Below are 17,501 nucleotides of genomic sequence, written 5' to 3'. Positions count from 1 at the left end.
CTTTCATACATTCCCTATTAAACCACGGATTCTTCCTTTGCTTCTCTGTTTTTTCCTGTCAGGCTGGGACAAACCTGCTTACAGCCTCCTGACATTTTTGGGTGACACAGTCCATCATGTCTTGTACGGACTTGGTTCCGAGTTCTGTGTTCCAATGTATATCCCATAGGAATTTATTCATTTCCTCATAGTTTCCCTTTCGGTACGCCAGCCCTTTGTTTCCCAGTTCTTTTTTGGGTGTGATAATTCCCAGCTCAACCAGGTACTCAAAGCTCAATACACTATGATCACTCATTCCCAAGGGGGCTTCCAACTTAACTTCCCTTATATCCGACTCATTTAGGGTAAATATCAGATCAAGCAAGGCTGGTTCATCCCCTCCTCTCATTCTTGTCGGTCCCTTGAATTGTTGACTTAGAAAGTTTCTTGTTGCCACATCCAGCAGCTTAGCTCTCCATGTGTCTGGGCCTCCATGTGGGTCTCTGTTCCCCCAATCTATCTTCCCATGGTTGAAGTCTCTCATGATTAGAAGTCTGGATCCGTTCCTGCTAGCCACAGAAGCTGCTCTCTCTATTATATTGATGGTGGCCAAGTTGTTTCTATCATATTCCTGTCTGGGTCTTCTGTCATTTGGTGGGGGGTTATATATGACTACTATTATAATTTTCTGTCCTCCAGTTGCTATGGTGCCAGAAATTTAGTCACTGAAACCTTCACAGTTCTGAATTACCATCTCTTCGAAACTCCAACCTTCTCTTAGTAGCAGAGCTACACTACCTCCTTTTCTCCCTTCTCTCACTACATAGTAGCCCTGTGGAAACAGGTGTGTGTGTGGTAGTGTGGTGGTGTGCATGGTAGTGTGGTGGGGTGTGTGATAGTGTGGTGGTAGTGTGGTGGGGTGTGTGTTAGTGTGGTGGGATGTGTGTAGTAGTGTGGTGGGGTTTGTGGTAGTGTGATGGGGGTGTGTGGTAGTGTGGAGGAGTGTGAGTTAGTGTGGTGGGGTTGTGTAGTATTGGTGTGGGGTGTGTGGTAATGTGGTGGGGTGTGTAGTGTTATGGTGGGGTTATGTAGTAATGGTTTGGGGTGTGTGGTAATGTGCTGGGTTGTGTGGTAGTGTGGTGGGGGGTGTGGTAGTGTCATGGGGTTGTGTGGTGGGATGTGTGTTAGTGTGGTGGGGGTGTGGCAGTGTAGTGAGGTGTGCGGTAGTGTTGTGGGGTGTGCGGTAGTGTGTTGGGGTTTTGAAGTATTGTGCTTGGGTGTGTGGTAGTGTGCTGGGGTGTGTGGTAGTGTGGTGGGATATGTAGTAGTGTGGTGGGGTAGTGCGGTGGGGGGTGGAAGTGTGGTGGGTTATGTGGTAGTGTGGTGGGGTAGTGTGGTTGTGTGTGGTAGTGCGGTTTGGTATGTGGTAGTATCGTGGTTATGTGGTAGTGTGTTGGGTTCTGTGGTAGTGTGGAGGGGTGTGTGGTAGTGTGGTGGGGTGTGTGGGAGTGTGGTGGGAAGTGTGGTTGTGCAGTGGTGTGTGGAAGTGTGGTGGGGGGTTTGGTAGTGTGGTGGGGAATGTGGTAGTGTGGTGGGGTGTGTGGTAGTGTGGTGGGAAGTGTAGTTGTGTAGTGGAGTGTGGAAGTGTGTTGGGATAGTGTGGTAGTGTGGTGGGGAATGTGGAAGTGTGGTGGGTGAGTGGAAGCGAGGTGGAGTGTGTGGTTGTGTGGTGGGGTGTGGTAGTGTGGTGGGGTAGTGTGGTAGTGTGGTGGGGGGTGTGGTAGTGTGGGGGGTGTGGTAATGTGGAGGGGTGCTTGGAAGTGTGGTGGGTTTGTGGTAGTGTGGTGGGGGTTGTGTGGTAGTGTGGTTGGGTGTGTGGAGTAGTGAAATATGTGACTAGAACCGCGCGCACCAGCTGCCAGCTGGTCCTCCATGGAGTGCCAGCCGACAGGTGGCGCGCGTGTGTCTAGTCACACAGGGTTTTGGGGGATTTTCCCGGAAGTTTGGCGCGTTTCGGACGCTCTCACCTGACAGGTGGCGCGCGGGTGTCTAGTCACATAGGCTTTTGGGGGAATTTCCCGGAAGTTATGGCGCGTGTCGGAGGTAATTGGAGCGCGTCGCTCCAGTCCTCGGGGGTTAAGGTAAGTGCTCAGGAAAGATGAGAGCAAGTGGTAGAGTAAGTGATAGAGTGAGAAAATAGAAGGAAGATGGAGGAAGGAGTAAAAGAGTTGATCGTGAGTTAGTGTGTAGATGAGAGAAGGCAGCACGGCCTGTTATGTTGTTTTGGGATGGGAGCTGGATGGAGTTTCCCCTTCGTCTGGAGAGAGTGCTCTGGGCCATTATGTGGTTAGACAAACCCATTGACTCCCCTACAGGAAATCGCAAGTGTTGAGGGGTGAGAGAGCACTCTCCAGCGGAACTGGGGGACCATTTGTCTAAAAGGTTTTCGTTGTCTTTAGAAGAGTGGAGATGTTCGTCCCACGACGACTTCCCATACACTGTGGATTCCGGTAAGGAGGCGCGAGGTACTTACTCCTGCCGACAGACAGACCCTCACCTGTCACCCATCAATCACTTCTCATTTGACCCAGGTCGTTTCACTCCCCTCACACACAAACGCCCCGCCAGTTCCCTGCGAGACTTCATCCGATACACACGCGTCATACAGCTCCATGTCATGGAAAGGCGAAGCTCTACAGCCTGCATGAAATGCGGAGTGTTTTATATTCCATCACCGAATCAAGTGTGTCGACTGCAATGCGCTAGCTGTGAAAAACCGCCCCTAGGACATTACGACATCAAATGCAAGCGATGTCAGCAGATTTTCTGTGATAACCGTGAGTGTTATTCTTATTTAATATTCCACAGTTCATTTTATGTCATCCACAGGTGAAATATCGCGTGTAAACTACTATAGTGTGAGAATATTTTCTCATTCGAGCTGTTACATTCCACACAGTTAAATATGTTCTTTCCAATTTCAGTTTACAAAACCGTGAAGTGTCCTTATTGCTCACCCGCCCCGCGAGGAGGTCATCGTCGGAATGAAACTTCACATAAACGTAGGTAGCATATAAAATACACTTCTCGTATCTGTATTTCATCCACTTGCAAGCGAACACACATGCATAATAATAAACATATTTTTTCCCCATTCACCCGTGCTGAATATTATTTGTTCCATTTCAGGTTATAATCCATACCTCAATCGACGGAGGGAACAGATCGACGTCATCGAGCCTATACCCCATTCCTCACACACTGAGCTAAGGAGAGCACATCTCACTCGCCGGGGGTCACAGCCCCTTCATCAAGGTCACCCACCCCGACAGATGGAGGGCTACGAGACTGTATCACCCCCGGTTAACACGATGTTACGAATTCATACCCACTCACCTGCTCAACCCATTCACCAAGACATAAGTAAGTTATTACTGTCCGATTTCAGTCTATTTCCTAAACATATTAATCCCCCTAGTCTGTTCCCATACCTCATAATATATACGCTTTCATTCTTTCTAGAGATAATATGTTTTCTTTTTTTTACAGACGACACACCGCTGTGCATAGATTTGGCATCCAGCGACAGCTGCAGCAGCAGCAGTGGCAGTGAGAGTGTCACAGCAGGGCGGACAGTAGCCACTTCCGGCTCTCACAGGGAGGGGAGGAGGACTCGTTCACCCGCCCACTCAACCCCCCGTTCCTCCCTCAGCCCCATACCCCAATCAAACAGCGACAGCTATGACAGCAGCAGCAGCAGCAGCAGCAGCAGCAGTGGTGAGAATCGTACCATTTTCATCTCAGACAGTGACTCAGACGACAGCTCAGCAGACCGTGACCTTGACCCACCAGCGTCTGTCAATTCTGACTTGTTACCACCGTCTGGCGTAGTAGCTGAGCCAGCGGTCTCACCCATTCATCTCGGAGGGGGAGGGTTATCACCACCCCCCACCCCTCCCAGCCCCATCCCATCACCCCCTCCACCTCTTTCCCCCTCTCCTCCACCTGCCCTAGAAATTCAACCTCAGCTGCTAGATCGAATTGATAACTATAACGGCAGCTATGTCCGGCTTTCATTCTCCATACCAGAACATGTTAACACCTCACCAGGACTCTATCTGAGAACATACAGGGATTTTTTCATTAATGAGGTTCGATCCCTCTTCTCTCCACGACACCCATTCCTCCTAATTTACCCAGACATCACTCTAATTGTGCGAAATTTAAATGTACAACAAGACGGTGAGGATAATCTATTGGATCCTATAAATAACGATGGCTTTCCCATACGAGGTGAGGGGCAAAGAATTACTCTAGAGGAAGTAGAAACTCTTATTGATTTTTGGGCTGATGAATTGACAGAGAAAATATCCCAGTATCTGGAAGCGAAGGAAGGGTCCAATGTCTTGGTTGAGCGGCTCACCGGGTTTTACATTAACTGTGGTCAGATAGAACATCCGATAAGATTAGGCTCGCATGTAGACTATCCTGAAGGCGTGCGTGGGAAAAATTGGTTTTCAATCCAGAGGGAGAGGCAGATATTTGCCTTATGCAGTGTGTTGCAGCTTATAAATGTTTAGCTAAGGGAATGCACCTAGATAATATTCGCGCTAGATCTGTGAATGCTAGTTGGTGTCTCAGACACATGAAATGGCCAGCAGATGTCAATTCTGCAGTGACGTTTGAGGATATTCTCAAGGTAGAGAAAATGAATAAAGTCAGTATATTCATCTATTCACTAGAAAGAGATGAAAATGCTAGACGACAACGACACTACATTACACTAGCTAGGAAGGGAAGAGGAGGATATACAGACGTCATACCATTGCTGATGTTGGAAGCTCAACATTTAGTATTAATTAAGGATTTTAACCAATATGTACGTAATATACGAGGTCATGGAGATCTAATCCCAAGTCATCACAGCTTCTGTCACTGTTGTTTGATATCACTCCCAGCAGATAGCATGCAGAGTCATGAAAGTACATGCAAAGTACATCAGACTCTCAAATTCTACCCACCAGAGAGGAAGATTACTTTCCGTAACTATGGACGGGGATATGGTCCTAGTCACATGTGCTTTTATGACTTTGAGTGCATGCTAGACCGCTCGAACCCTAAGGGAATGATAGAAACACGTCACAATGCAGTGGCGTATGCGTACATCATCATTGACAGACAGAAGAATATTGTTGAGAAAGATACTTATTTGGGTAAAGATGCGGCCAATCACTTTATAACCACGCTAGAAGCGTCATGGGCACGAATCAAGAAAGGGTTAGCATCCTATGAACTTCACATGTCACAGCAACAGCAGGCAATATTTGAGACAAAAGCAGCCTGTGAACTCTGTGATGTACCTTTCAACGGAGAAGATGTAATCAAAGTCCGTCATCACGACCACACAGTAAGATTCCACAATTATCAAGCAGCTTACTGTGATAGATGTAATTTGCAGTGTGTAAATTCATACAAGTTCCTATACACTTTTTCACACAACGCTTCCTACGATTTAGGAGTAATCCTAAACGAGATGAGAGATAGACCAGGAAGTGAAATAGATATATTAGCCAAGGATGGATTTAAATTTATGAAAGTCGATGTGAACAACTTAAGATTTTTGGATAGTTTAGCCCTTCTCAACGGCTCGCTTGGAAGAATAGCCAAGGATCATATTGATAGTGGGAAGCCTACCACATTCACTTTGGCTATGTTAAAAGAGGTAAATAAAGCGGCCATCCCAAAACTGCTGAAGGGTAAACAATCATTCTGCTATGATTATTTATCCTCTATGTCTGTGTTAGATGAACCACAACTCCCTTCTCGTGATAAGTTTTACAATACACTAAAAGACGAAGAGTTGTCAGAAACAGATTATAAACAAGCCTTAGAAATTTTTGATTTGGCTAAATGTCGCAACATAGGGGAGTATCTGCTCCTTTACCTCAAAGTGGACACAGGATTGCTAGCCGATGTGTTCACAGTCTGGCGAGATACCATGCTTGCTCTCTACAAATTAGACATTTCACACTACATTTCTTTACCCTCATTTGCTTGGGATGTGTTCTTGCTTAAATCGAAAGTTGAACTTGATGTTGTGTCAGACCCAATGTTATATGATTTACTTCGTCGGAATCTCCGAGGTGGGTTCACCAGTGTAACGAGACAGTACACGAATGTGGAGAACAGGCACACAGGCTTAGATCTAGGGGAAGATAGTAGCTACATCATCTACTTAGACTTTAATAGTCTTTACGGGGCGTGTATGACTGAACTACTCCCTCGGGGTGGGATCCGGAAACTGACACATGATGAGCGTGACGTGCTGCTGGAGCAAGGTTTGGAGAATATCCCATGTGACGGGACCAAGGGGTATTGGGTGTTGTGTGATACACTCCAGGTCCGACCTGAGGTAGCTAGGTATACAGATGAACTGCCCCTTGTTCTTTCACATACATGCATTACTGAGGAACACATTTCACCCTACAGTAAGAATATTCTTACAGAAGAAAGTCGCGGTCTGCCTAAAAACAACACTAAATTAATTGCTTCTCACCTTCCTCAGAAAGACTACCTCGTTAGTCTGGACTTGTTACAGTTGCTCATGCGCATTGGATTAGAAGTAGCTAAAGTTCACGACATCTACGAATTCGAGCAGGAGAGTTACCTTAAAGACTTCATTGAAACCAATGTTCGTGAACGTGCCAGTACCAAATGCGCGATAAAAAAAAGGCTTTCAAACTCGTATCAAACTCTATATATGGAAAGAGTCTCACAGATGTATCTAAATATGGGAACAAGCACTATTTGGTCACAGATCGTAGTCATTTCCTGAAACATGCTCGAAACCCATTCTTCAAGCGGAGTCTTTTGTTAAGTAAGGATCGTGTAATATGTACTATCAAGCAGAAGTCTCTCCTAGTCAACACTCCTACGTATCTGGGCTATCATATACTTCAAATTGCTAAGAGGCGACTCTATGAGTTCTGGTATGATGTTGTCAAACCTGCGTATGGGGATAAAGCGAGTCTGTTATATACAGACACAGACTCTTTCATCATTAAACTGGACTGTCAGGATGTGTTTGAAGAGTTGAATAAGTCTCCTCTCTTCGACTGTATGGATTTTAGTAATTTTAATGACACACATCCATCCTACTCTAAAGCGCGAGAAGGTGAACTAGGATTGCTCAAGTCTGAAATAGGCTCTAAGATTATTAACCAGTTAATTGCTCTCAGACCTAAAACATATTCGTTCACCACTCATGATGGGGAGCACACTTGTAAGTGTAAGGGCGTACCATACCATCTACAAGAGAAACTCTCACATGACTCATTTCAACACACTCTTGAAACAAACACTTCAATCAGGTATGTGTCGAGATCTATACGCAACGTGCAAGGAAAGATTTGTACATGTCGCAGTACCTGCAGAGGATTGTCGGCATTTGACGATAAACGCTACATTTTAAGCCCCACACAGTCCCTAGCGTATGGTCATCCTGATATTCCCAATAACAATGATGATGAGATGGATGTAGAAGTGGGAGAGGAGGAGGATGAGGAGATGGAAGAAGTGAATACGGAGGAGGAGGAGGAAGTAGAGCAAGCACAGAGACTCTACCCAATATTCCATCCCTGGAGCAAACGCGATGCTACAGCTCAGAAACTATTCAACCCTCGCTAGATTTTATGTTGTACAATTGTTAGGTAGTATTAAGATGGATGCCAATATGTCTAGAACTTTGTATACTAAATGAATAGGATGTTTAATATTATCGTTTGTGAACTGTAAGAACTATGATTAGTTTAAAAAAAATATGATGTTTAATATTATTGTTTGTGAACTGTAAGAACTATGCTGTTTAATATTATTGTTTGTTTGTGAACTGTAAGAACTATGCTGTTTAATATCATTGTTTGTGAACTGTAAGAACTATGTTTAGTTTTAAAAATGTTGTTACTGTACATAAAATATGTGAATAAACACCTGTAAATGACTATGTTTGTATAAATACCACCTCAGTTCCTTAGTTTTTAGCAGTCTTAACGAAGCATTAATCATGGACAGTTCCTATGATATAATCCATGAGGAACAACTAGATATTTTCAGAGAACCATCTCGTGTTATTATTGCTGGTTATTCAAACAGCGGAAAATCCTACTTGTGCAGTAAACTTGTAAGGAAGTATCAACACAAGTTCTCCTCAATAATCATATGCGGAGGAGGTTACTCTGAATTACGATCAGATCCACAAATTAAAGGGAAGCTGATCGAGCATTCAACCATTATTGATCCTGTGGAAGAGCGAGTAGATAATGACTCGCATATCTTAGTAATCTACGATGACCTTTTTACAGAGTCTGCGAATTCAAAAATCGTATCAGACATGTTTACTAGGGGCAGACATTTCACGGTTTCCGTCATATTGATTACACAAAATATATTTTTTCCTGGTAAATATTCTAGGAATATTAGTTTAAATGCTTCTCATTTCATATTGGTTAAATCACGAGACCTGTCGCAAATTGAAACACTCGGACGACAAATATTTGGGAAAGTGGATTCAAAGAAATTTGTAGAGTTATATAAGCAAGTTATTAGCCAGCCCTATGGCTATTTGCTAGTAGATCTGGGCTCGAACACTCCATCTACGATAACATTACGCGGTAATATTGTTCACGAACCGCCCTATGAGATAGTTTACCAATGGTGAGCAAGAAAGATGTACTGGAACGAGTATATAACGACCCCTCATCTAGCGGAGGGCTTGGAGGGGTACAGAGATTGTATAAGGCCGCCAAATTAATTAACTCTAGTATAACTCTAGCCGATGTAAAGGACTATCTGAAAAGCTCTGACTCCTATACGTTGCATTATTTACAACCACATAAATTCCCTCGGCGTCGGGTGTTAAGCCCTAAACCACGACTATTTCAAGCTATAGACTTGGCCGAGATGAGTTTATTGGACAAACATAATGATGGAGTGAAATATTTACTCGTATGCGTAGATATTTTCTCCAGGTACGCCCAAGTAGTACCCTTACGCGCTAAGGATGGGAAAAGCACCACGAATGCTCTAGCTTTAATTCTAGATTCACCTCATTCTCAAGGAGTGCGCAAAATTAATTCTGATCGAGGTGGAGAATTTTATAACGCCACTATGAAAAAAATGCTGGCAGCAAGGAAAGTACGGTTATATAGTGTATTTTCTCAGGAGACTAAAGCTTCAATCGCTGAGCGGTTCATACGTACTTTAAAAGGTAAACTTTACAAGTTTATGACGGCGCGCAACACTTTAAAATACATGCAGGCTCTACCAGATATTGTGAAAACATATAATTTAACCCCACACAGAGGATTGAAGGGGAAGACACCTGCGGAGGTGCACGCTCTATCCTCGCCCAGGGAACACGCCAAACAATTTGATTTAATGTATAAAAGTCCGAGCAAAACAAAGAGAGCTGTCATTCCTCGATTGAGTGTTGGTGATACAGTACGCATCACTCTATCTGATCGCATTTCCAAGTTTAAGAAAGGGTTTAAGCAGCAGAACACCCGAGAGATCTTTACAGTTACACGTATTGATCGGAGACAACACATCCCTTTATACTTTCTAAAAGATCTGAATGGGGAAGAAATTGATGGTGGCTTCTATAAACAAGAATTAACACCAACACATCTGCCTCAAACCTTTAATATTGAGAAAGTATTGGGACAACGCAGAGTCTCTGGCAAACTCCAGTATAAAGTTCGGTACGCAGGTTATGATCGATCATTCGATCAATGGATTGATGCTGCTGAGATATTACATTTATAATGAAGAAGCCCTTAGTTTATAAATACAAGGAATTGATCCAACTATTATCAAAACTTCAGTATTCCTCGAGAAAGCAGTTGATTGAAAAATTGAAGAAACCACATATAAATTGTTTATCAGAAATTTTTAATAACTTTTTAAAAAAAAAATTGCCCGTGCCTGTCAAGGTCGTTAAAAAGTTGAAAAAATATAAATTGCTTATTCGGTCACTAGCCTGTAAGAAACCTTCTGTGACAACTAAGAAACAGATATTAACCAGCAAACGAGGAGGCAGTATTTTATCCATTATTTTACCGATTGCGGCTAGTTTAATTACACGGTTGTTCAGTAAGTAAAATGAAAGCCTTTTACCTCGTACCGCGTAAAATAGTGGACAACCGGAAAGCTGCACACAGCCCTGCCTACCCCACTGTGAAAGCGGTTGCTCGTCATCTTACTGTCAAACCACCTCCTCCTCCTCCTCCTCAGCTGCATACCAACCCTTCCATAAAACATTTAATAGATTTGAAGTTGAAAGTGAGAGATCATGAATATGCAAGATCCTTGCTAAACCATTATGATGCTACCGGAATCGTTCGTTGGGATCTGAATGGAAATGTATTAGCTCCAGTATCTGGCATACATATAATTAATGACATTATACATAAAATGACTGTGCTTAAATCAGTTTTTCTACCGGATAAACTCCCCATTGCTCAACTGTTTTTCACACTAACATCTACATCGCGAGATTTATTCCGTAATTCTACGGCAAGCAGTCAAGTGTATGAACCTCCGTCTGTTAAGAGAAAGGCGACTGTCAAGATTGATCCTCACAGTAAAAGGAAAGCTTCCTGGATTGTATATTAGCAGGTGAGTGTATATAAATGAGCGTGTAATGTGTAGATGGCTTTACTAGACAAAAAGCGGTCTAAGGAGATAGAGCGATGGACACTCACGTGATATACGCCACCAGCGTATCAGATACGCATTTATTCCCCAATAACATCCCCGCATCTTTCCAAAATCGATTGTTTAACCAGCTAGAATTAGATCCCAGGAGGAGTTATGAAATGTGCCTACAAAAATTACTCCTCCCCACTTCACATTACGTTATTAAGCGTGATAATCCCGAGGCATATATACGTGTAGGCGTTACGTATGAGAAAGTGAGCGAGGGGAAATACATGCATTCAAAGCATTTATTATCATCTGATGTTTTAGCCGGAACTATAAAAGAAATTAATACCAGGATTAATACAGAAATAGAGGCCATATTTTCAAGTAATGCTAAACTGAGTTTTTTAGGAAAGTCATTAAAACAATTTTCAGCTAAATATGGAACGCATTTTATTAAATATGATTCTTCCTCCAATCGAAACAAGTTCACTACTGTGATTAGTGATGAGAATATTAGCTCTGCAACGGGGCATAAAAACATCAGTAGAGTTACATTATCATTTGGAACCGCTTTTGGGAAAGTGTTGGGCGTAGTTCCAGAAATAGAATATGACATATTCGCAAAACGTCAGTACGCCTCGAGTGTAGTTAACACATGTCTATTCCCGCCAATGCCTAGAGGAGGAGTTGATATTCTGTGTGTTTATTGCGATAGAATCTCTTCTACTAGATATGGAAACCAGTCTGTAAATATTTTAGATGTAATCTCCCTAAATGGAAGTGATAACAGCAACAATAAAAAACTATATGTGCGTCTTAACACTAACATGATAGATAGCGTCAGCATCACTGTTAGGGATCAAGATGGTAACCCCATACATTTCGATGAACGTGGGTGCACCATAGCAGTCTTGCATGTACGCCCCGTTGCAGGAGGTATATAACACCAACGCTTTCCCGCCACTCCTCATTCGTCTGAAACAAGCGGAGAAATGCGTGTCCACTTTATTCCCCCCTCTGTTGAGGAATTATACATTCTGTTAACCCCTCCTAGAGGTGGAGGGACTGATGATATACGGATTTTCAACAGTAGTAGACGTTATACGCGAGGAGGAGGAATATTTTCCTTTTTAAGCGGGATAGCGCGTCGAGCAGCACCCTTTATCATGAGGATTCTGGCCCCGGCTGCGCTTAGCTTGGGGCAGAACGTACTAGACGATATTAATAATGACAAACAAACTTTCAAACAATCTCTTAAGAAACGCGGAATTGAAACATTGAAAGGAGTGGGGAAGCAAATGATGGGCGGAAGAGTGCAGAAAAAGAATAAACAAACAAAAAAATTAGTAAACATCAAACGTTTTACTAAAGCGAAATATAATGATGTGTTGTCATAACTTCTTCTCACTCGGTTGGTGTTGTCTAAAGCGCGAACATGGCCGGATATAACGCTCTGGGCCTCCAGGTGCCATTAGAACACTATACCGCTGCTGTTAGTGAAGCCTTTCCTAAAGTATTTTCCCCTCGATTGGTAGAATCAACAATCGCCAGCAGACAAACGGTGGATGTATTACCTGTGAATTCTGGGGTCAATAATAAGTTTACAGACACTTATCTGGAATTCATCATCAAGGGAGTGAATGGTCAACTGGTGGATTTATCATCTATAGCTTTGGAGTTGACTATTGATCTAACCGAAGAAGATGGAATAACGCCTTTAGGAGATGCTAAAAACGCATCGTTGGTGAATGGATTATCGCAAACTCTATTCAAATCCGCTATTGTGTATTTAAACGAAACAGTAGTTGAAACCAGCTCATTATTCTCATTCTGGTCATACGTAAAGTTATTATCTACGATTTCTGGGTGTAAGGCTAACCGCTATGATAAACTGTCACAGTTTTTTAACCGAGTTGATCCTGGTAAAATTGAAGCTGGTTATTTCACTAATGCCTCGGCTAGTGAGAAGCAACGGATGACTGATATGAAAACGAGTGGCGTGAATACATGTTTTAAACTAATGCTGGATGTCACATCCGTTAGTGAATACGTTTTGGATAATGTGGACATCAGGGTGAGGCTCGAACTTCAACCTGATAAGTGGCTTATACTCAGCGATAATGAACATGCTAATTTTAAATATAATATCAAGTCTACACGTCTATGGGTGGATCGGGTATTGCCATACCCTGAAGGATTAGTAGCAGTTAATAAAGCCATGGTGCAGAACAACTCTCCTATTACGTATACTTTTAATAAAACATTATACAAAACGTATATATTGGGCACAGGTCAACGCTCTATTACAATGGACCAGCCGTGGGGGACTGTTATACCAGAACATTTATATATGATCATCCTTGATATGGAGGCTGTGTCTGGTGCATATAATCGCAACCCGCTTTATTTGGAAAACTGCGAGCTTAGTAAAGTATTAATATCACAGAATAGCACTAATATTGTCAATATTGGGTGTGACTTCCCTCATAACTGCGCCAAGTTGTGTTACACAGCATTACAAGCCTTAGGCTTCGATAAAGACAATATATTATCTTATGACACATATGTGAATGGTGGAACCATACTGGCCTTTAATTTACAACCCGAGGATATCGATGACACCATCCCAATTGAAAAAAGTGGTAATCTGAGGATCGCTTTGGAATTTAAACGCGGAGTAGCTAGAAATAAAGTCATACTAGTTTACGGCTCTACAACAGGTGTGATCAGCATTAACGCGGATCGTCGCGTTATTTGCGATACGCGAGGATAAAATACTAATATTAATTGTTTGGAAATAAATGAGGCTATCAGAAGTAATTTAGGTGATAGGGTAGACTATCTAGGATGTTTCCTAGCTGATGACGTACGGAAAATACTGACAAAAATACATAAAAAAAGACCTGTGGTGTTCATAATGAACACTCTGGACTCGGGTTCTCGTAATAAAATGGGTCATTGGATAACATTCTATGTAAATAAGGATGAAGGTAGAAGCGAGATAGTTATACTAGACAGCTATGCCAATCCTGCAATAGGATCTTATTCAAGATATTTCGAAGAGTTTATGTCTTACTTCCAAGACTTTACCCTATATATTATGAAGAAAAGGATTCAATCCTTGAATAGTTACTTCTGTGGGAATTACGCCGTTTATTTTGCATATCATTTTTGCAGACTAGGCTTAGAGGCCGCCCTGCTTCACTTTGATGAAGCGTTTAAATATGGTCATTTTCGCAAGAATGATGAAAAAGTGTTGAAATTCAATTACGCTCAGATGAAAATGCCTGTGTGTAAGCGAACATTCTGCTTAAACGGTAGTGATGCTGAGTGTGAAACGCTGTGTGACGAAGTTGGTTAGGATGATGCTGCGGTGAGTAATACTTTATGTAGGATTGAATGATGAACATAATAATGACTGTATTTATGTTTACAACATTGACAACAACGAAACTTATAACCTTTTTCCCTTTCTACAGATTGACTGATTGACTAGCGTGACGGGAAGGTTCGATGGACTGAGTGAAGGTCTTTCTACAACTGACTGCTAGCTAAACCACCAAGAAGAAGTCTTATTATTATTATTATTATTATCGTTGTAAATCGCTTAAGTGTTTAATAAAGAAATAAATTTATATAATGTGTTTACTTTTCCCTCGTTATTGCTCTCACCATGTTGATCACGTTGCGATATAGCTTACACATACTAAAAGGTTTTGCACAGAACAATGGTTGATGGTATGGGAGCGGGTGGGGATGAGGGGTGTGAGTGATTGATTGATGGCTGACAGGTGTGGGTCTGTCGTATGTACCTCGCGCCTCCTTACCGGAATCCACAGTGTATGGGAAGTCGTCGTGGGACGAACATCTCCACTCTTCTAAAGACAACGAAAACCTTTTAGACAAATGGTCCCCCAGTTCCGCTGGAGAGTGCTCTCTCACCCCTCAACACTTGCGATTTCCTGTAGGGGAGTCAATGGGTTTGTCTAACCACATAATGGCCCAGAGCACTCTCTCCCGACGAAGGGGAAACTCCATCCAGCTCCCATCCCAAAACAACATAACAGGCCGTGCTGCCTTCTCTCATCTACACACTAACTCACGATCAACTCTTTTACTCCTTCCTCCATCTTCCTTCTATTTTCTCACTCTATCACTTACTCTACCACTTGCTCTCATCTTTCCTGAGCACTTACCTTAACCCCCGAGGACTGGAGCGACGCGCTCCAATTACCTCCGACACGCGCCATAACTTCCGGGAAATTCCCATAACCCGCGAGGACTAGAGGGACGCGCGCCACCTGTCAGCTGCCCAACATGACCTCCCCTCTTTCCTGTCCACATACCCAAACACAACACGCCAAAACTTCCGGGAAATTCCCCCAAAAGCCTATGTGACTTGACACCCGCGCGCCACCTGTCAGGTGAGAGCGTCCGAAACGCGCCAAACTTCCGGGAAAATCCCCCAAAACCCTGTGTGACTAGACACACGCGCGCCACCTGTCGGCTGGCACTCCATGGAGGACCAGCTGGCAGCTGGTGCGCGCGGTTCTAGTCACATATTTCACTACTGTGTGGCAGTGGGGTTTGATATGTGGTAGTATGGTGGTTGTGCGGTAGTGTGTTGGGTTGTGTGGTAGTGTAGTGGGGTGTGTGGTAGTGTGGTGGGGTGTGTGGTAGTGTGGTGGGGTGTGTGGTAGTGTGGTGGGGTGTGTGGTAGTGTGGTGGGGTGTGTGGTAGTGTGGTGGGGTGTGTGGTAGTGTGGTGGGGTGTGTGGTAGTGTGGTGGGGTGTGTGGTAGTGTGGTGGGATTGTGTGATAGCGTGGTGGGGTGTGTAGTACTTTGGTGGGGTGTGTGGTAGTGTAGTTGGGTGTGTGGTTGGTTGTTTGGATGTGTGGTAGTGTGGTGGAAGTGTGGTTGTGTATTGGTGTGTGGAAGTATGGTGGGATATTGTGGTGGGTGTGTGGTAGTGTAGTGGGGAATGTGGTAGTGTGGTGGGGTGTGTGGTAGTGTGGTGGGTGAGTGCAAGCGAGGTGGGGTGTGTGGTTGTGTGGTGGGGTGTGGTAGTGTAGTGGGGTAGTGTGGTGGGGGTAGTGTGGTAGTGTGGGGGGTTGTGTGGTAGTGTGGTGGTTTGTGTGGTAGTGTGGTGGGATGTGTGGTAGTGTGATGGGGTTGTGTGGTACTGTGGTGGGGTGTGTGGTAGTGGGGTTTGGTATGTGGTAGTATGGTGTTTGTGTGGTAGGGTGTTGGGTTGTGTGGTAGGGGTGTTTGGTAGTGTGGTGGGGTGTGTGGTAGTGTAATGGGGTGTGTGGGAGTGTGTGGTAGTGTGGTGGGTTGTGTGCTAGTGTGGTGGGGTGTGTGGTAGTATGGTGGGGTGTGTAGTAGTATGGTGGGGTGTGTGGTAGTGTGGTTGGGTGTGTGGTAGTGTGGTAGGGTGTGTGGTGAGCGTGTGTGGTAGTGTGGTGGGTTGTTTGGTAGTGTGGTGGGGTGTGTGGTAGTGTGATGGGGTGTGTGGTAGTGTGGTGGGGTGTGTGGTAGTGTGGTGGGATTGTGTGATAGCGTGGTGGGGTGTGTCATTGTATGGTGGGGTGTGGTAGTGTGATGGGGTAGTGTGATAGTGTGGTGGGCGGTGTGGTAGTTTGGTGGGGTGTGTGGTGAGGGTGTGTGGTAGTGTGGTGGGTTGTTTGGTAGTGTGGTGGGGTGTGTGGTAGTGTGGTGGGGTGTGTGGTAGGGTGTGTGGTAGTGTGGTGGGATTGTGTGATAGCGTGGTGGGGTGTGTGGTACTTTGGTGGGGTGTGTGGTAGTGTAGTTGGGTGTGTGGTTGGTTGTTTGGATGTGTGGTGGGGTGTGTGGTAGTGTGGTGGAAGTGTGGTTGTGTAGTGGTGTGTGGAAGTATGGTGGGATATTGTGATGGGGTGTGTGGTAGTGCAGTGGGGAATGTGGTAGTGTGGTGGGGTGTGTGGTAGTGTGGTGTGTGAATGCAAGCGAGGTGGGGTGTGTGGTTGTGTGGTGGGGTGTGGTAGTGTAGTAGGGTAGTGTGGTGGGGGGTGTGGTAGTGTGGTGAGTTGTGTGGTAGTGTGGGGGGTTGTGTGGTAGTGTGGTGGTTTGTGTGGTAGTGTGGTGGGATGTGTGGTAGTGTGATGGGGTTGTGTGGTACTGTGGTGGGGTGTGTGGTAGTGGGGTTTGGTATGTGGTAGTATGGTGTTTGTGTGGTAGGGTGTTGGGTTGTGTGGTAGTGTGGTAGGGGTGTGTGATAGTGTGGTGGGGTGTGTGGTAGTGTGGTGGGGTTATGTGATAGCGTGGTGGGGTGTGTGGTAGTGTGGTGGGGTGTGTGGTAGTGTGGTGGGGTGTGTGGTAGTGTGGTGGGGTGTGTGGTAGTATGGTGGGTTGTTTGCTAGTGTGGTAAGGTGTGTGGTAGTGTGGTGGGGTGTTTGGTTGTATAGTGAGGTGTGGTAGTGTGGTGGGGTAGTTTGGTGGGGGGTATGGTAGAGTGGTGGGGTAGTTTGGTGGGGGTGTATGGTAGAGTGGTGGGGGATGTGGTAGTATGGTGGAGTGTGTGGTTGTGTGGAAGCGAGGTGGGGTGTGTGGTTGTATGGTGGGGTGTGGTAGTGTGATGGGGTAGTGTGGTAGTGTGGTGGGTGGTGTGGTAGTGTGGTGTGGTGTGGTGTGTGGTGAGGGTGTGTGGTAGTGTGGTGGGTTGTTTGGTAGTGTGGTGGGGTGTGTGGTAGTGTGGTGGGGTGTTTGGTTGTATTGTGAGGTGTGGTAGTGTGGTGGGGTAGTATGGTTGGGGGTGTGGTAGTGTGGTGAGGGATGTGGTAGTG

General features: G+C 44.6%; 1 long non-coding RNA gene across 1 annotated transcript; it reads left to right on the top strand.

Annotated features, from left to right (window-relative positions):
• The first annotated feature begins 2,427 nt into the window (after nt 1-2,427).
• LOC138353290 (uncharacterized) lies at nt 2,428-3,270 on the top strand. The gene is made up of 3 exons (XR_011223108.1): nt 2,428-2,816; nt 2,964-3,041; nt 3,169-3,270. It is a non-coding gene; the product is annotated as an uncharacterized lncRNA (long non-coding RNA).
• The last annotated feature ends 14,231 nt before the right edge of the window (nt 3,271-17,501 follow it).

The sequence above is a fragment of the Procambarus clarkii genome, chromosome 57 (assembly GCF_040958095.1).
Source record: "Procambarus clarkii isolate CNS0578487 chromosome 57, FALCON_Pclarkii_2.0, whole genome shotgun sequence".
NCBI classification, from domain to species: Eukaryota; Metazoa; Arthropoda; class Malacostraca; order Decapoda; family Cambaridae; genus Procambarus; species Procambarus clarkii.
This window is presented reverse-complemented; position numbering and strand designations above follow the sequence as displayed.